General features: G+C 37.9%; 1 protein-coding gene across 1 annotated transcript in view; it reads left to right on the top strand.

Moving 5' to 3' along the window:
* LOC125458215 (teneurin-2-like) overlaps positions 1-21,038 on the top strand; it is a 2,666,206-nt gene that overhangs the window by 642,336 nt on the left and 2,002,832 nt on the right. The window contains exon 8 of the mRNA XM_059650601.1: positions 7,347-7,430. The gene's annotated coding sequence lies outside the window, so the exon portion shown is untranslated. The remainder of the gene's footprint in view (positions 1-7,346; positions 7,431-21,038) is intronic.

Here is a 21,038-nt window from a genome sequence, read left to right on the forward strand (position 1 = left end):
AATTCGAAAGGTTTAGAAGGATATGTTCCAAATGCAAGTAAGTGGGATTAGTTTAGTTTGGGAAACTTAGTCAGCATGGATGAGTTGGATGAAGGATCTATTCCCATGTTGTATGACTCAATGACTCTATGGCTGTCCTCATTCCCACTGTACACAATTTATGAGTTGGGAATTAAAATGCATACTATCTTCCAGAATTTGATGTACAAACCATAAAATTAGGTGATTTAATCCAATTGAACAACAGAGATGGCATGGTAACGTAGGAATCAAACTTATTCTTTGTTTAAGTAGAACATCTAACAATATATGTTTGTCTTTGAATAAATTTCCAATAGTCATAAAGTGACTGTGGAATACAAATTAATCACTCAACATTTTAATCCATGATTTATGGAATTTCTGATCTAAGACCAGAAATCACTTGGCAGCAAAACAAAAAATGATGTTTAATGTATGAGGCCAATGATCAAGCATAAGCAACATACTAAAGGATGACGGACTTCATTGTTAAGAACAATACTATCCCCACATGAAAATTTCAAGCAGAAACAACTGTGCAGTGCTCAGGAGAGCTTAAAAAAACTGGTTTATATTTATTGCCAATAACTTTACCTCTAAAAGCACAGAAGACAATTAAAATATTTCATGGTTGACATCAGTGAGCTTAATAAAGAATGAGGACATGACCTGTGGATTTCTGAAGAAGGGTCCCGCCCTGAAACATCCGCTTTCCAGCTCCTTTGATGTTGCCTGGCCTGCTGTGTTCCTCCAGCTCCACACTGTGCTATCTCTGACTCCAGTATTGGCAGTTCTTAGTATCTCTGACTGAGTAATAACCTGTGGTCTACCTAGTATAGATGGGTTGAGAAATGGAATCTGGGACTTAGGCTTGAATCCTGCCATGGCAGCGGGTGGAATTTGAATTCAGGAATAATCTCAAAATATGAATTTAATGATGATCGTGAAACCATTGCCGATTGTCAGAATAAACCCATATAGGTTAGGAAATCTGGCATTCTTCAGCTGGTTTAGCCTCCATGTGACTCTAGACTCACAGCAATGTTGTTGACTCTTAACTGCCCTCTGGGCAATTAAGGATTGGCAATAAATGCCAGGACAGCCAGTGAGAACAATGCCTCATGATTGAATAAACAAATCACTGCCATAAAAATCCTTCATTTTCCTCAGACATCATTGAAGGTCAACAAAATGGACATGTTATTTAACTTTGCTTGTTATAGATAAATGATTTTAGATTAATTCCCATTCATGTTTCTCTCAGCGTATTGACAATGAGAAAATACAAGGAACTTTAATAATGTAAAATAGTGAGCTTGATGTGATAATCCAGTTGTTCCATCTTCTATATTTTGGTGAATATATCTTTTTAAAGAATATGCATTTATGTAGCACATCCTTGAGATGCACAAAATGATCAAAGCCAATTGAGTATTTCTGGATTTAGTGGCTGCTGTTGTGTGGAAAAATGTCACCTTGTGTACAGTATATTTGAACAAACGGCAAAAGTCTAAGTTTTGGTATAATTGCTCCACATTATGGAACAAACAGTTTTAATACCGAATAATTTTTCTTTGCTGTACAGAATAAATGAATTACTTTTTCCTTTACAAAGAATTTACTGTAAGACTGTGGTTAACTTTTCTTTGCAGTCAGACTTTTATTGGTAATTTTTTTTCGTGTACCAAGTTTCTGAGGGAACCTGTGTATCTAAACAGAATTATAATGAATTATCAGTTGGAGGGTCAAATCTTTCAACTTGAATAGTTTACAAAGGAGATGTTCCATAAGAAGAAGGATGTTCTAAGAACTGATGGTTATAACATTCACTACAGTACAGGGAAGACTTAAATAAGGATGTATGTTGAATCATACTGTGCACAAAGAAATCATTCTGTTCATCATGCTTCTTTTGAAGACATAATTCAATCAGTCCCTTTCTCCTATACCTTCCTCAGAGCCTTACAAGTTTTTTTTTTCTTTTTAAGTACACATCCAATTTCCTTTTGAAATCTAATAACGTAAATGACTTCCACCAAACTTTCAGATAATTCATTCCAGATCATGAACTTTTCTTCATTCAGAATCTTATTAAATCTTCTGTATATTGCTGAAAACAGAAACAGATCGCTGAAGTTTTTCATTTTTCACTCAGCATGACAAATGAAATAAGTATGAAATTTTAAACCATGACTATAATATAGATTACACAAGGAAAGTGACATGACAATTGTGATTGGCCATGCAGAAACAAACAGGATACTAAACATTTTCTATACTTCCACACAATTCAAAGATGTTGGGATAGGGTTAATAAATCCTCTTATTTGCAGAGAAAATTCTCTATGTGAATTTTTTTCACTTCCACCAAACATAAATGAGACACATTCGGAAATTTACTTATTATCTTAAGTTGTTGTCATGTAGCTATTTACACATTTGTGTTGTTCAACAATTGCCATCCAATTATGAAATCACATCTCACAGTAATCATTTTATTTTAACTTTTGCAATTGCGACCTCCTTAAGTATGATCTGTGCTCTTACTATAATGAATAACCAGAGAAATAGGTTTTCTTTTTGGTTTAACCATTCATTTATTCTAACATTCAATCCACTTCATATCACTCTGGCATTGAAAGTCATACCTTCCATTGTTCAACTGTGTGGTAGCCAGATGATCATTTTAGACTGACAGATAATAACAATGTATATACAACTAAAACATATTATTCACACATTTTAGACACTTTATAAAGCTCTAGTTAGGCTCCATTTAGAATACTGTGTCCAATTTTGGGCCCCACACCTCAGGAAGGACGTACTGACGCTGGAGGGTGTCCAGCGGAGATTCACACAGATGATCCCTAGAATGGTAGGTTTAACATATGATGAACGGCTAAGGATCCTGGGATTGTATTCACCAGAGTTTAGAAGGTTGAGGGGAGATCTAATAGAAACTTACAAGATAATGTATGGCTTAGAAAGGGTGGATGCTGGGAAGTTGTTTCCGTTAGGTGGGGAGACTAGGAACCTTAGAATTAGAGGGAATAAATTTAAAATGGAAATGAGGTGACATTTCTTCAGCCAGAGGGTGGTGGGCCTGTGGAATTCATTGCCATGAAGCGCAGTGGAGGCTGGGACATTAAATGTCTTCAAGGCAGAGATCAATAAATTCTTGATCTCACAAGGAATTAAGGGCTACGGGGAGAGTGCAGGGAAGTGGTGTTGAAATGCCCATCAGCCATGATTAAATGGCAGAGTGGACTCGATGGGCCAAATGGCCTTACTTCCACTCCTATTTCTTACGGTCTTATACTTTGTTTTCTAGGCTAATTAAATAGATATCAGATGATTTTGAAGTTTAGAAGTGACAACATTTGGCCTAATTGTGTAATTGTGTAATGCACAATGATCCAGATAATCATTTTGCTGCAGTATAGTTTTGATATCCTCTATTTTCACATCAAGGTGAGTAAGTGGCTTGGGCCTTATCTAAAGTTTAACGAGAAGGCAAATCTTTAGCCATGTGAATCTGTATTAAACCCATATATATACATTGACCACTGAAGATAGAATTGTTGCTTTAGTAGTTGATAGTAGCAAAACCATTAATTGATTTCATAATATATAATTTGGGATATATACTTTACACTGCCAGTATGCAATGGTGACATGAATGGTATTGTCCACTAATGAAGTGTTACCATCAGTCCAAGATGACATGTCTGCCTGCCACACAGTTAAGAAAAGTGGTGTATGAATTTCAGTGCTGGGGCAATATCAGGTATTTCGGCCAGATATCGCAATGAATGGCTGATGGAAACAAGCAATGTGTTTCACTGTCTGCTCATAAAAGACAAAGAAGCAACATTATACCAGAAGCCTGCATTTGCAAACCCTTAAACAAAATGTCTCCTATTAGGTGTGATTCCACGATTGAAAAGCACTTGTGAAATCGATTGCTTATCCCAGTTAGAAGTGACACTTGGACCCATACTTTGCAAACAACAAGAAGATGTTTTGGTAACCTTTTGAATTACCAAAGCTCTGTTGCTTTCTTAATGACAATGTCTTGACCAATCAGAATCAAATTACCAGCCAAACAGCTCTCATGTAATTGTTGAGATTGTTTTGAATTTGGTTTTCTGTATTTGTCCTGATGAGTGGAAACATGAAAATCTTCAGCGACATTTTCTGTTTTCAACAATATTCAAGCTCTGCATTCTTTGCATCCCTTGTGAATCTTTTAGCAATTAGTTTCTTCTTTGTCATCTTATGAAAGAAGTTGAGTTTTTATTGCTGTGTATAACATAAACTCATATTGCTTTTTTTTAAATTGAAGTCTTGAGGAATTCTGGTGTTGAAGATTATATTTTTAACAAGATCCACATTGGGAAACATAAAGAAAATACAGAGCTCTTGTGGTAACAGTCTAGTGAACCTCACCTGTGTACATTCTGACATAGACACACTCCTTTGGAATAACTTACCATGTTTCAATTTTCTTGCAATGACATAGCAGTAGTTTTTCTGGCTATAACAAATACTGTTTTGATTTAAGGTACTAGACCAGAATCCCAATACTAAAAGCTCCAAATTTACCGTGGCTGTGAACTTGAATTGAATAAATCTGAAAAAGTAATCATGCAATCTGTAGGATTGATGTTACTCGCAAATGGTTAAACATTTTCCTCCCAGGAAGAAAAGTTGCTAGTCCTCCTGTCTTTGAATATACATGTCTGGCTCAGTGGAATATGAAAATGGACTTTAGCAATACCTTCAACAAGGTTCCGCATGGTAGACTGGTTAGTAATGTTAGATCACGTGGGACCCAGAGATAGCTAACCAAGTGGACACAGAATTGGCTAATGCTAGGATACAGAGCGTGGTGGTAAAAGGGTTGTTGTTCAGACTGGACGCCGCAAGGATCAGTGCTCAGTCCACTGTCTTTCATCATTTAGGTAAATGATTTGGAAGATAATATAGGAGATATGGCTGTTAGGTTTGCAGATGACCATCAAAATTGGTGGTATAGTTGACAGTGAAGAAGGTTATCTCAGAGAAGAATGGGATCATGATCCAGTGGGCTGAGGAATGGCAGATGGAGTTCAATTCAGATAAATACGAGGTGTTACATTTTGGTCAGAAAAACCAGGCATTACTTATATTTTTAATGGTTGGGCCTTGGGTGTTGTTGTCAAACAGAGAAACATGGGAATACCGGCACATGATTTCTTGAAAGTAGTGTCATAAGTAGACAGGGTGGTGAAAAAAGTGTTTGGCATGCTTACCTTCATCAGTCAGAGCATTGAGTACAAGAGTTGAGACAGAATGCTACAGTTTTACAAGACTTTGGTAAGTCTACATTTGGAGTACTGCGTACAATTCTGGTTGCCCTGTTATAAAAGGGACATTATTAAACTGGAAAAAGTGCATATAAATTTACAAGAATATCACTGAGACTGTACAGTTTGGTTTATAAAGAGAGGCTGAATAGGCTGGGGCTTTATTTTCCTTGAAGCATTTGAGGCTGAACGGTGACCTTGTAGGAGTTTATAAAACCATGAGAGGCATAAATAAGATGAATAGCCAAGGTCTTTTCCACAGGGTAGGGGAGTCCAAAACTAGATAGCATACATTTAAGGTGAGAGGGGAAAGACTTAAAAGGGACCTGAGGGGAAATGTTTTCACACAGAGAATGGTGCGTATATGGAGCAACCTGCTAGAGGACGTGGTAGAGGTGGGTACAATTACAACGCTTAAAACATGTGTTGACAGGTACATGAATAGGGAACATTCAGAGGGATATGGGCCAAATGGAACTAGTTCAGTTGAAGAAACCTGATCGGCATGGACAGTTTGGGCCGAAGGGCCTGTTTCCATGCTTTTTGACTCTCTGACAGTTGGTACAGAATAACTGCAAAAGAAAAGATCACAATACTCTCACAAATGTGGTCTTTTAAGGCCTAGGCAGACCACCATTTCGTGGTAACTTGGCAAGGTCATAAATGTAAACTTGTCAAAAATGACCACATCTCATAACAACCTTCATACTCATAATATCAACACACTATGCCAAGTGATAATCCATTGAGCTATTTTTCAGTAAAGGAGCAGCCTGCAGTGGAAGAATTGGCAGGCTGCAAACCATTTGTTTGCAGTGGTACAGAAGAATAATGAAAGAAACAATAAATATTTCTGCATTTTAATTTGCTATTTAGTTTCAAGTTAGCTTATTAATGTTTAAACTAAATACAATTTAAATTGAAGAGTAGCAGTTCTAATTCTGAGAGTTAACATGCTATTTTACAATGGTTTTTAATCCATTATCATTCAGTTTGTGATTTTTCTCAGTATTTTCACTAGTGGCTAGTTCATTGGCTCTGTGTCAGGTAGAATTTCAGTCTGACTTCAATCAGCAATGTGATCAGCAGCTGCTCATATCAAAATGAAACAATTCTGTGATGTAACAATTCAGGGATTAAAATTCCTACGCTGCAGAAGGAGGCCATTTAGCTCATCAAGTTTACCACTGACCCTCTGAAGAACATCTCATCCAAACCCTGCCCTATCCCCTTAACCCTGTCTGTATCATAGCTAATCCACACATCCTTGGACACTTTGGGGAAACTTAGCATGGTCAATCCGCCTAACCTGCACATATTTGGACTGTGGGAGGAAACAGGAGCACCCAGCAGTAAGAGCCCAAGACCAGTCTCAAACCAAATCATCATAAATCTCCACAACAGAATTCCTACCTTAAAGTAGATCCATTTATGCTGGGCTACACAATGGAAACATAGTACACAGGAGCAAAAAGGCTTATCTTCTGAGGTTAGAGCTCAAGCACGCTTTTGAGATCAAATATGGAGACTTTTGCTGTGTGTCCAGTTGTGCTTTAATTAACTTGGGAATACTTGCTGCTGACATTGAGTAACAAAATAGGCAATAACTAATTTCCCAATGCCAACATTCTTCACGTTAACACATGTAACCCACAAAAGAAATTAACTTCAAAACAAACCTGCAATAAATGTAAAGGTGAACATAAAATACTTTTAAAGACTGTTTTAATCTGTGATTGGAAATGAACAAACAAAATATTGAACTAATTTGCACTTCTTTTAATTATTTAATGGGGTAAACAATTGGATAATCTCATCTTCAGTTCTATACTGGTGTTATTTTGTGAAAATATATTATAAAATGGATATTCAAGGAAATAATGTTAAGTAATGTAATGGAAATGAATATTTTTGCTTCTGTATCTACCAATTATCACTGTTTTAGTGAACTTTTCACATTATGTTCTATTTCAACAGTTTGATAGCTGAAAAACAGCCTTTGGAAACATGAGCTACGTAATCCAATGGTTTTTATTGTGATCTGCTGACACGTTCTTAACGGTAGGGACAAATTTTCCTCTTCAATAATACACTCATTGACATTGTGATCATGTAAACTTCTTAAAATATTTGATCGATAATTGGTGTTTTTACAATGAATACAGTATTCATTGAGATGGGCTGGGATAATGGACTTTTAAAGCGGCCATTATTTTGTTTAGCTTTGTTAAATGTTATACATGTTTCACATTTTGTCTGGCATTATACATAAACAGATGCAAAGTTGTAAGTGGGAAGAAACACCTGCTGAAATGGAAAAAAAAATGAAAAAATGAAAGGAAGATTTGTTTGAAACAAATTAAATGTGATAATTGATGGGATTGACTGGGCATGTGGATTATTTGGGAATAGAATGGAATTATTAAGAGGTACACGTTTTTATCATTTGCCATACAGGAAACTGTACAGTATCAATAGAGGGGAAGTTTGAAACTATAATGGTTCCATTGAACAATAAGTTAGAAATAATATTATTTATCTTTGTTCTTAAAGCTTTGCTGTCAGTGTATGATAGATATAGTATTTTTATCAGCTAGCAGAGATCACCCATTACCTGGTATGTATTACACTACACCATTTACTAGATAATTATGAATGATGAGATCAATTTTCTATAGTTGTTTGCTCTGATGAGTGATTTTTGTGACAAAGCATATCTACGCTTTTTTGCAGAAGACAATATTCACTGTTTATGCTGAATGCAAATTTTGTTTTCAATGAAACTAACAGTCACCTCATTAAAAATCTAAAGTTGACACTCTGAGAGGTCTTATTAGAGGTATCTATTGTAGGACCAGGCTGAAAGTTCACTGCAATATTTTTAAAACTGATTGACATGGGGCTTAATATCAAATCTTTTAAATAATTGAAATTGCAGATCTGGCATTTAGCTTACTCTTGTTTATAGTTGTTATGCTTACTCTTTTTCAGCTGCTTGAAGTGATAACTTTTTAAAGTATAACATGTCTATTACTGGGAATATGTTTGGCAACAATTACTGTTTTATTGATCTCCAAAGACTTCATACAGTGTAGAACCAGACGCTTTGTGTAGTACCAGTTTTCACCCACCAGATGTGACTAGAGTACTTTGTAAGTAATCGACAATAGGTTTTATATCTTCCACCAGAGTCCTCGAGAGACTGTAAAAAGGAACAATATTACATCGTTATCGGGCAGTAAGATTCTCTCATTCAATTTTCATCAGTCACTGTGGTCCCAGTGAAGATGTCACTTTGTAAATGAGATTTTGACAGTCTTTGAGCTTCAATAATAACATTCACTGAAATCTTTCCAGAAATAATAGCCAACACATCCCCAATCACATTGTTTTACTAACATTTAGGTCAGACATGTGCAGGCAATACCCACCTATTGTGCCAGGGGAAAGAAAACACTGAATTGAATCTTTTGCAAACAGGCATTGATATTAATGGGAAATAAGCTGATCAGACCATGAGACATTGGACTTTGTTGGAAAAGGAATAGGATATCTGCTGTACCGGCACATAGATGCTGGTAAAATTGTGAATGTACCAGTCACGTTAGCATGTAATGTAATCCAACAATGGAATTGTCAACATTTACGGTCCTATGATACCATGATATCTGGTTTGTAAACACTTTGTGATTGCTATAATACCAAGATTGAAATACAAGAAATATTATGCAAAATTAAGAAAGATGGTGATCGTTCAAGGAATTTTTCAGTGACTGTTCCTGGTAGCAGTGCTTGGTAACTTCTGGTAAGATGATGTAGAAGAAAATGATTTAAAGTAATTAATGAGCTCAATATTGTTCTTTCACTTTGGTATAAGTGAAAATAAGTGAGTGATTAGATGAGTGAAGATATTAACTCCTCTTCATGTGCATCGTAAGACTCTACTTCAGTTAGAGACTGAGGGTGGAATCTTTTGAAGTGTCAGGTGGCCTGCCCACCACCTGGAGAGTTGGCAACCGATCCGTGCCACCTTCAGTTTGGGAGACTTGCCAAACCATGAGGCAATGGAGATGCAAGCTTTGGATCAGAAGCAAAAGCAGGATGCTTATTCTCAAGAGGCCCCCAATCCTTTCCTGATGTTCCCTGATCCCTGAGGAATTCCATGCCAACTCCCACCCAAGCTGGCTCCCCAGTTCCAGCTGCTGCGCATACTGCACGGTGATAGGCCCATCTGCAGCTGGGTTAATGCCAACAGGTTAAGCACATAAATGATCCTTACTCGTTGACTTAAGGACTGGAGGATTTGAGTTATAAGGAGAGGCTGGATAGGCTGGGGCTTTTTCACTGGAGAGTAGAAGGTTGAGGTGTGCCCTTATTGTGGTTTTTAAAATCATGAAGGGTATAAATAAGGTGAATGGCAGGTGTTTTTTGTCCTAAGGTGGGATTTCAAGACTGGGGGGCATATTTTTAAGGTGAGACGAGAAAGATTTTTTAAGAAAGGGGCAACTTTTTTACATAGAGAATGATTTGTGTGTGGAACAAATTTCCAAAGGAAGTGGTGGATGTGGGTACAATTACAATGTTTAAAAGACATTTGGATAGTTACATGCAAAATAAATGTTTGGAGGGATAGGGGCCAAGCACGGGCTGGTGGGAGTAGTTTAGTTTGATAGTGTGTGCAGGTACGCTATCACACAGTCTAATTGAGTACCCTTACTACCCCTCAAACCTTACCATTGAAAAAGAACAAAAGATTCCACCCATGTCAAATTAAACTTCTATCAATAGTTGCTGCATGACTTTGAAACCAAATTGTCATAGAATACTACTCATCAACTCAGTGAAAGTTGTCCCCAACTCATGATCATGACTACATTCATACTTATGCTTACTTCTGTTTTATTTTCCTCGTCATATCGGGAAGCTAGTGTTACACTACTTCTTTCAGAATGGATTTTGGTTAGTTCAGTCAAGGAGTTGGTGATGCTGGAAGATAGAGAGGCAAGAGCAAATAAGGAAAAAAATGTGAATTTACTTCCATATCAAGATCATAACCTGACGAGGGACACAGAGCGAAATATGATGACATTTAATTTGAATGTAAAAATGACCTCACAGCTGAGAATATTCCACATCATCATAAAAAAATTGTCCAATTTAGTCCACCTTGCATTTAGAAACATTGCATTCCATTAACTACATTTATCCACTCAGCTAACTTCCTCTTAGAGTTACTGATGGAAAAGGTGGTGGTATAATTTAGTAATCTAGATGGAAATCAGGGAAATGTTCTGACGGAATGGGATCATATTTCACTGTGACAGAAGGTCAAATTTGAATTCCGTTTTAAAAAATCTGGAATAATAATCCTCAGTGATGGCCACCAAATAGCCACTGTTGATTGTTTTGAAGATCCATCTGGTTCTTTAATGTCCTCTCGAGAAGCAAATGTGCCATCCTTGCCCTGGTGACATTTAGTGACTGCAAACCCACAACAATGTAATTGACTATAGTTAGGAATGAACAATAAATGCTGACCTGATCAGAGAGACCCACATCCCACAAATGAGTAAGATGTTATCAGTCCTTGTTGCCTGCTTTGTCAGTTTATTCTAAATATACGATAAGATTTTCATGCAATGGTACACATTTACAGCTTTTATTATAACTGATCATGTGAATTGACACAATATCTTTTAATAGTAAATATACAATGAAATACATTATATTTGGCTTCCCTTGGTTGACACGCAAACTTCATGACCTCTTTCCAAATGCAGCTTGCCCTCCACAACTTATTAAGAGAAACATAGGTTTTTATTTTATAGTTTATTTGTCATGAACACTGTCCCAATTAATAATTAAAAATTATGATAGTTATATTATGGCAAATGTTATTGTGTAGAAGATTTCCAGAAAGAATGAATCTCTTTCAAAACAGTACCAAAATATACCAATTAAATTCTGTCCTGTCTTCCATTATTCCATTTCTTGAAATGTTTTGATTAACTTTTGGCGGTGTGGCCATGAAAATACATAAAGCACACGTTTAAACACCTAAATCTAAATTGTATCTGATATATCGAACCCTGAACCATTCTTTGAAGGGCAATTTTAACCATTGCATTAAGTAAAGCAAACCAAAGATTGTAACAATGTGAGTTTAACTCAATTCCTAGTCTTATTACGATCACATATGATCTCTTCATTCACCTTCCATCTTCTGACTTTGTTTTCTTCCACCTCATTATCATTCTTTGTTCACGTTTCTTAGGGTTGCATTTGTCAGTGTTCATAAGAATTTTGAGCACCTCCATGAGATCCTTTCTCACTTGTCCGTGTCCTTACTGTACACAAAGCCCATGTAGTTATTCTTTTGTGAACATTCAAGGTGAGGTTTATTCTACTGCTCGAGCTGCCTGCAGCAGACAGTTATAATGTTGCTTCTTGAGCATAACTACACTTCAGTGTGATAGAGTGGTACCCAGAGGCACTCCGTTTAAATGTTGTCCAAATATTTTGGGTCATGTGCGGTTTGAGATAAGCATTCAATCAATTTTTTTTTTAATATGTGTTACACATATGGATAAGTTACAAATGGATTTTACACAAAAAAGTCTGTAGTTGAGATACTGTGGTGATTTAATTGAGAAAACCTGTTTGTTGCAAATTCATTGCTTATGTATAGACATGCCTAATTAACATATTAAATAGGCATCTGCCATGCGCTTGTTTGCTTCAACATGTAATTAATCTGGATTTTAATGTACAATAATTTTTTTTATTGGGAAGTAATTAAGTTAGATCATGTGGATTAGTTCTTAAGGACGTTGCTAAGATGGTGCCACACAGAGAAGGCAAGGATGGAGGTCCTTCCAGGAGTGTTTTCACAGCAGTGTGCCTGCCTGCTGCTGAGATGTGCTGCATTTTTAATTTTTCTCTCAGAGATAAGTCACAAATTAACAAGACAGTTTCATCCTCGGTTTGCATGATTCCACTCTCCTAGTATTGTACGTTCAGCAGTATCTGCTGAGACCGTTTGTGTTTGAAAATTCAGTGTTAATAATGTTGAGTCTCTGAAATTGAGCTCAAACTAATAACACTCATGGCACATAAGCTATATCGTATTTGGACTTCATTTAGTAGAATTTGTAAATCATTTATGATCCTTTTAAGTGCAGTTAGTCACACAACAATTTGCAAAGGTCTGGGATTATTAGATTTCTGTTCATTACAATACTGTGTATTAGGGTTACCCTGGGTGCAATTATGAGGAGTCTTGTTGTTGCAAAATGAGTCATAAAATTTTTATCTTAAAAAAAATTGCTGAACTGGGTTGAAATCCAACCAGGGCCAAACAAGAGCTGCAGTCTTAACCCTTCAGTGAAGGTTTCTTTGTCAGACTTCTCACGACAGTGCCATTCACTTCAATGCATCGCTTCGTAGACATGAACATAATTAGAATTCTCCCCAAAAATATGCCTGTGCATTCTAAGAGTGAGTGCATTTGACATGTGGTGATCATCAATCTGTAAGTCCTATAACATACCTGTAATAAATAGACTGGGAGAGATTCCTGGTCAGCCAAGCTTGATGCAGAGTGGAGCCCCTCAAGCTATAGCCTGTTTCAAGAAAATCGATCTGTGGAAACAATTGTAAGCATGTTCTTTGCCTGTCTCATATGCCAATAGGTACAAGGAGAGAAAGAAAATTCCAAGAGGAAAGAGAACTAGAGTGAGGATATGCAAAAAAGGACAAAACTAAGCTTGAGTTTGATAAGCCCGAATACCCTGGAATGATGATTGGAAAGTATGTTGCCCTCTGATTCTTACCCCATCACCTGAAATGTGGATGTGTGAAGTAAACCAAGAAAGAAATTAAGATGGAAACTGAGAGATTGGAGATGTTTACTACATAGATCATAAATATAAATCTCTTTCTCTCTTGGTTCATCAATATTGAATATGATTGTTACTGACTATATGTTTATATGCCATATGTGAGCTGTCAAGCATGAGATCCATCACATTCTTTATGATATCTTAATGATTCTTCATGTTATTTGAGCACAGTAGGGTGTTCTCACCATTATCTACCTTCATGCCCACAGAACAATACATACTAGCATCATCGAACTGTTACAAAAGCTTGGTTACATTCTAAACAAGTCCAGGCATAAGAGCAGAAAAACAAACAACTTTCTAAATCAGGAAGTATTTTTTGACTCTTTCGGATAGTATTTCCTATGTTCTGTTCTCTCTCTATTTCCAAAGTGCATTTTTGTCTGTTGCTGATTTGAGCTGTCATAATGTTGTAAATGGTGCTATGTAAATATATATCTTTTGTCTCTTCAGCTATTTCAACAAATATAAACAATAACATTGTCCATAAATCAAGTATCCCATCGGAGCACTGATATGTACCCAATGGTGTTGTGATTAAGTGAATCCTATTGGATGTAGCATTCAGTTCTTGGTCAACTCAAAGTTTATTTCAAAAAATAGCTTGATGATAAATTGGATTTTAAGTTCCCTTCACACTTCCAGTCAAGCTGAGCTGTGTACGTTTCTTTTCAGAAAATAAATAAAATGGATACGAAGGAGATAAAGATCAGATATTCTACAAACTTTAAAGACAAATGTAACAAGAAGTGATAAAATATGAAAGATAAATAGCCTTCATTGTTATTCTGTAAATATTTACATTTTAAATGAAGGAGTTCCAGCCAAATTTGCTGTTTGGAAAAAGAGAAATATTTGTGAAACTGCTCAATGTTATTATGTTTGGAAATAAAGTAATTGATGTGTTTTTTAAATCAAAATAACCAAATCAATTAAATTGCTATATCTTCCCTGGGCCATGTGGAAAAACAAAAGCATTTGCATTTATATATTTTTATTATGATTTCAAAATAACTCAAATTCAACATAATTCAAATGTTTTTGGCACTAAATTTTCACTCTACCACATTCCTGATATTTATTTCTTCTAATTACATGATAATTCAAAGTTTCTTGCAGAAAATTGATTTTGAAGAACCAAAAGGGAATCTCCAATTGTTATCCAGTTCACGTTTTTCCTGAAGTGAGACCACTTACCACTATGTGGCAAGCACAGAAATCAACTTGTGCCCAGTAAAGCCACATGTATTGAGTAAAATAAATGACAAGTTAACCTTGTTGTTTTGCAGGGATGGGAGTTGGGCAGAAATATTTTCTGCGTAAAGAACATGTCAAAATCTGTGCCAAAATCTGCAAAGTGGGCAGTATTACAATGGAGAGAGAGATAATGGGAACTGCAGATGCTGGAGAATTCCAAGATAATAAAATGTGAGGCTGGATGAACGCAGCAGGCCAAGCAGCATCTCAGGAGCACAAAAGCTGACGTTTCGGGCCTAGAGCCTCTCTGATGAAGGGTCTAGGCCCGAAACGTCAGCTTTTGTGCTCCTGAGATGCTGCTTGGCCTGCTGTGTTCATCCAGCCTCACATTTTAGTATTACAATGGAAATTGTTCCACAGCCTCAGGAATTGGGATCATGAGTATTCTAGTGATCAGAGTCTTGCAGTCCAAAATAAAGTAGACAACAACTATTACTAAATTTCCTCCTGATTCGGCTATGTTTGTAATTAAGATTACAGTTGGTAGTTAACCCATACGTCTTTACCTCAACCAAATCCTCTTGCCATTCCTTCATAAATGACCATACAGAAAAAGAGAGAATTTCTCATATCCTACCTCTGAAGCTAGAGATAAAGGTCAACTAAATGATTTCATGCATCCATGCAATCTTCTATGACTTAAATTAAGTAGTCATCGTTCCTATGTGACTGAGGATAATAGGCTACTGTACGACTTAAAACAAAAGTACTATTCTTAACCAAATTTCATAGACCCCCATGTTCTAGCTGAAGTCACTGTTTCGCATCAACATCAGGAGTGATGGTCTATTTTATTTCTCCCCGGTTTGACATAGGACAGTAATGACATTTGAGGCACTGCATCTGGCATTTGCAATCGCATAACTCCATGCATTCTTTTTTCCACAACGGATCACGTTTCGCCTTCGGGTCGGTGCAGTCAATGATCTTGAAGCGAGCTATTCCCATTTTAAAAATGCTTTATTTCCCCAAATTTCATCTGAAGCTCTTAAGCATATGTTCAAATTTAAAAGTTGCCATGAAACAGCACAATTGAGCAACAAATAGGAACATGATTTTGAAAAAAAAATGGATGACAATGTTTTCAAAAGTATTCCATGATAGGGCTAAGAGTGGTAAGCCTGTGCACTTTAATTTCCACATCTGAAAATGGATTTACCACAAAAAAAATAAGCATTTTATTCAGAATATCTCAAAGACCAGCAAAAAAAAAGCAGAATCACACCACAACAATAAATTTGATTGAAACTACCAACAAATTTGGCTTTTAATGTGATTTTTTTTCAAACAGTACAATTTTGAAAGATCACAGAAACTCAATTTTCACTGAAAACAATTGCATTTAAATTGAACAAGGTTTTGCATAGTCAAGTTACACAAAAGGAAAGTATGACAGCCACACAAAAATGCCTGCTGTCTGTGTGTTTAAGACATTGAAGGGAGTAAAGGTGTCAACTTTTTTTTACATACTTCAGATTCAATCTTGGAATAGATATCGGTGCGTTGACAGAAGATAGTTTCTTTTATGTAGAGATAACAAGGTGTGGAGCTGGATGAACACAGCAGGCCAAGCAGCATCAGAGGAGCAGGAAGGCTGACATTTTGGATCTCAACCCTTCTTCAGAAATGGGGGAGAGGAAGGGGATTCTGAAATAAATACGGAGAGAGGGGAGGCAGATAGAAGATAGGTAAAAAGAGAAGACAGGTGGAGAGGAGACAGACGGGTCAAAGAGGTGGGGTTGGAGCCAGTAAAGGTGAGTATAGGTGGGGAGTTAGGGAGGGGGTAGGTCAGTCCAGGGAGGATGGACAGGTCAAGGAGTTGGAATGAGGCTAGTAGGTAGGAGATGGGGGTGGGCTTGAGGTGAGAGGAGAGGTTAGGGAGGCAGGTACGAGCTGGGCTGGTTTTGAGTTGCGGTCAGGGGAGGGGAAATTTTGAAGCTTGTGAACTCCACATTGATATCATTGGGCTGCAAGGTTCCCAAGCAAAATATGAGGTGCTGTTACTTCAGGTGGCATCGTTGTGGCACTGCATGAGGCTCGGGCTGCACATGTCGTCCAAGGAGTGGGTGGGAGAGTTGAAATGGTTTGCGACTGGGAGGCACAGTTGTTTGTTGCGAACCGAGCGTTGGTGTTCAGCAAAGCGGTCCCCAATCCTCCGCTTGGTTTTCCCGATGTAGAGGAGGCCACAGTGGGAACATGGATACAGTGTGCCACATTAGCAGATGTGCAGACCTTGGGATTGGGGTGAGGGAGGAGGTGAAGGGGCAGGTGTAGCACTTCCTGCAGTTGCAGGGAAAATTGCTGGGAGTGGTGGGGCTGGTGGGGAGCGTGGAGTGGACAAGGGAGTCATGGAGAGAGTGGTCCCTCTGGAAAGCAGATTTGGGTTGGGGGGAATAATGTCTTTCGTTGTTGGGTCAGATTCCAGATGGCGGAAGTGTCGAAGGATGATGCGTTGGATCCGGAGGTTTGTGGCGTGGTACGTGAGGACGAGGCGGATTCTGTTTTGGTTGTTATCGCGGTGAGGGGGTGTGAGGAATGAGTTGTGGGAAATGCAGGAGACACAGTCGAGGGCATTTTCGACCACTGTGGAGGGGAAGTTGCGATCCTTGAAAAGTGAGGACATTTGGGATGTCTGGGAGTGGAATGCCTCGTCCCGGGAGTAGATGCGGCGGAGGCAAAGGAGTTGGGAATAAGGGATGGCCTTTTTGCAAAAAGGTGGGTGAGAGGAGGTGTATTCTAGGTAGAATATATAGAATATAAGTAGAGGATAGAATATCCTTCATTGTCACATGTACTCAAGTATGGAAGTGCAGGAGTACAGTGAAAAGTTTACAACGTCGCCCCATATGGTGCCATCTTAGGGACAAAGTACAGAAACAAAGGGAAAAAAGTTACATTACTTACAGTTGTTCATAGTATAAGTTAGAAAAAATTGAGAATAAAGTTAAAAAGATGAGCATTAAAATCATTCAGTCAGTCAGCACAGGGAGCTTCCAGTGTGGTCTGCTTAGGCTTGCAAGCTGCTGACTGCCTGCACCGATCTCTAATCCAACAACTATCCCCCTCTGCTCGGGCTTCCAGTCCACTGGACATCCCTGCATCGCTCAGGTTTCCAGCCCACTGGCCATCACTGCATCGCTCAGGCTTCCAGTCCACTGGCCATCCCTGTATCACTCAGGCTTACAGCCCACTCTACCTCATGAGAGAATACTAAGAGGAGAAAAATGTGAACAAGAGAGAAGAAAAATGGGAAATAAATAGAAGCGAAGCATGATGAAAATGAATCATAAAAAGAAGGCAATAAAAATTAAAAGGAATAACTCTAAAGATACTGTGGGGCAAAAGGGCCTAGGATACATATGCACAAATCAGTGAAGGTGGTAAGGCCGCTTGGGAGGGAAGTTAATAAAGCATATGGCATCCTGGATTTAATCAGTAGGGATATTGATTACAAAAGAAGCAAGTTATATTAAACCTGTATAAAAAAAAATCTTCAAATTTGAGGATTGCTTTCTAGTTCTGAACACCAGACTTCAGAAAGAATGTGAATGCATTTTAGAAGGTGCTAAAAACATTCATGAGAATAAATCCAGGGTTGACAAACTTCAGACATATTATGAAGATCGGAAAAGGGAAGGTTTCAAGGAAACTTGATAGAAGCATTCAAAATAGAGGCGGTCCGGACAGTAGATGCAGAGAAATTCTTCCTGTTAGTGCAGGATTGAGAACTTGAGGACACAGATTTAAGCCAATGGCAAAAGAAGCAGGGGAAATATGAGGAAAATATTTTTCAGGCAGTGAGTATTTAAGATTTGGAACTGACTGAGTGTGTGGTGATGTTGTCAATTAAGGTTATGAAAGATAATTGGATCATTGTACGGAAAGAAATTAAGTGCAGGGCTTCAGGTGGATTATTCCTTCAGACTCAGCACATAATGACCAAATGCTGCCTACTTTTGTATCCAGTTGACAGTTCATCATCGAAACAAATAATATCCTCTGAAGATACAAATTACCTTTGACTTAATGCCAGTTCCACATTCGGCATATGCAGTGGGTATTGAGTAAGAGTACCTGAAAAAGTAGTTCTATCTATCAATGTGTGACTTAAATCTTTCTCAGTCCCGATCCCTATATTATATAGTATTCACAGTTTAAGGACAAGCTTTGGAAATTTGGAGACTGTCGGTGATGAAATGGCAGACTATTTTTTACTATGTATTTCATATATGAACAGAAGCTGTATAATAGGATATAGTGTCCCGTAGTAATGGTGCATTGATGTGGTTCAAGAAATACACAGCCCCCCTTTGATTCATGTTCCAGTATCATTCGGTGCAAAAAGGATTTAGGCATATTCTGCAGTGAACACACACGGTCTCAATCAACATCTCACATTCAAATTAGGTAAAAAAAAGTCTTCAAATAACCCAGTTATTTTGTAAAAGCATTAATAAAAGAAAAGCCACAGAGTCAGCATTAATGTACAGCAGTAAAAATTAATGAGTAGCAAACGTGCAGAAAGCTTTCAGAGTGCTGCAGACCTTCAACTTCAAGACATTTCTATGCCAGTAATGCTTAAGTACAACTTGAACAGATTAATTTTTGTATACCTGCCCATGTTATTCCAACAAACAGGATAAGATAAAGTAAAACACCTACACAGGAAAGACTCACACAAAACAACAATAAAACATGTCGTCATTCACAGAATGTCTGAAAAGAACTTGGGCTTGTTGTCGAAGAGTAGAAATGATTTGTCAAGTTATATTCATAGACTCACCACTTTGCCATTCATACAACATGCGCAGACAGCTGCTGCCAACTGTCCTCACTGTGAGCCTCCAGAATGTGAACAGTGTTTAAGGTTAGGAATTAACTCACCCTATGTCTGCCATTCTCTGTTGCAATGTCTTTTCTGCACCTTGTGTGTATTTGTGGGTCTATTTTGTGACAACAGATAAAAGGAGGAGTGTGCTATTCACATGTCTCCTCCTCCTCTTTGGAATGAGTTAGCAGTGAGCTTGTCACAAGTGAACTAAAGAAAGTCACTTAAAAGTCAAGGTACCTGGAAGTTCAAGAGCAGCACTCAGGAAAGAAATGATTAAAAAACAAATGAGAAAATGAATAACTGCAAAAAAAGGAAGAAATTAAAAGGAAGAAAATAACTTGTTTCAAAATATTGCCTTTCTCTGACTTCAGGGCATCCCAAAATGTTTTGCAGTTAATGATGCACTTTTGAAGATTAGTGACTATAGTAATGTTGGAAACCAACCAAACAAACAAACAAGCAATCTGTTCTCAACAACGTCCCACAAACATCAATGCTTATAATCGGTAATCTGTCTCTTGTGATGTTGATTGAGGTCAGCATATTGGCCAGAAGACGTTCAAAATTTTCCTTGGTCTTTTCTCTTTCTTTCCCACAGAATCTTTTACACACATCTGAAAGGGCAATTTGACATTTGGTTTCACGTTTTGTATAAAAGGATGCCTTTTCTAACAGTTCAGTACTTCATTTGTACTGCATTGAAGTGTCAGCTGAGGGATCTGTAGACTGGGCCCACAGCCTTGTGACGCAGAGGCAAAAATGCAACCACTTTAACTGTTGATGTCTCTAAATCAGTGGCTTTGCCAGCATCAGCTTTTCTGTGATGTTCATTATGTATCCCACTTGAAAGAAATAAATGAGAAATAATTAGAGTTAGACATACAGTATGTATTTTTCGGCTTGGCATTTTCTTTCCGTAGGCCTCAAGATGGCATTGGCCATGTCGGAAGTGTTCAGGCCTGCCGCATCCTTCTTTTTGCTATTTTTCTTTTCTCATTTATTATTTTTAACATTAATATTCATCTTCCATTCTTTTGGAGGCTTTGGAGGAAGTGGAATGTTTCAGGTGGCTGCTGCGGCAGCAATGGTGCTCCTTCGTGGCCATTGTGACCGTGTCCGATGGTGCCCTGCATCGGCAGCGTATCCCATGATTCCCTAGGTCTGAGTTTGGCAGCTTTGGAAATGAGGCGGTTTTGGCCCAGCATCTTGCGGACCCACATCCCTTTGCGTGGCTTCTGCAATGTCTTTTGGCCCACAATTGGCAAGGGTTCGGGATTGTGTGGAGTTCTGCGGCTCAGGATTCCAGCATCCCAGAATGGATGGTCTGCTTCAGCGATGGCTTCTGGCCCAGTATTCTAGTGGCCTGGCGTGACAGTCTCCCTTTTCAGTGCCATTCTACAGTGGCACAATCTGTTTCTGGACCCAGAAGCTGTGAGTCAAACTAAGACGGACTTTGTCTTAATTTTATTTTTTTAATCTAAATTTCTAATTAATATAGGCGCCATGGTATGGCACCTTAAACACTTTTCACTTCTGTTTCATAAAACAATACAAATGACAATAAGTTATCTATACAGGTACACTGGAACTCCACTCTCTTATGCAAATATACTCACCAATTGAACTTTTGGGACAGTTTCTCAAATTTTGTGACAAGATATTCAAATGCAACAGGGAATA

Source organism: Stegostoma tigrinum, chromosome 13 (genome assembly GCF_030684315.1).
Source record: "Stegostoma tigrinum isolate sSteTig4 chromosome 13, sSteTig4.hap1, whole genome shotgun sequence".
Taxonomy (NCBI): Eukaryota; Metazoa; Chordata; class Chondrichthyes; order Orectolobiformes; family Stegostomatidae; genus Stegostoma; species Stegostoma tigrinum.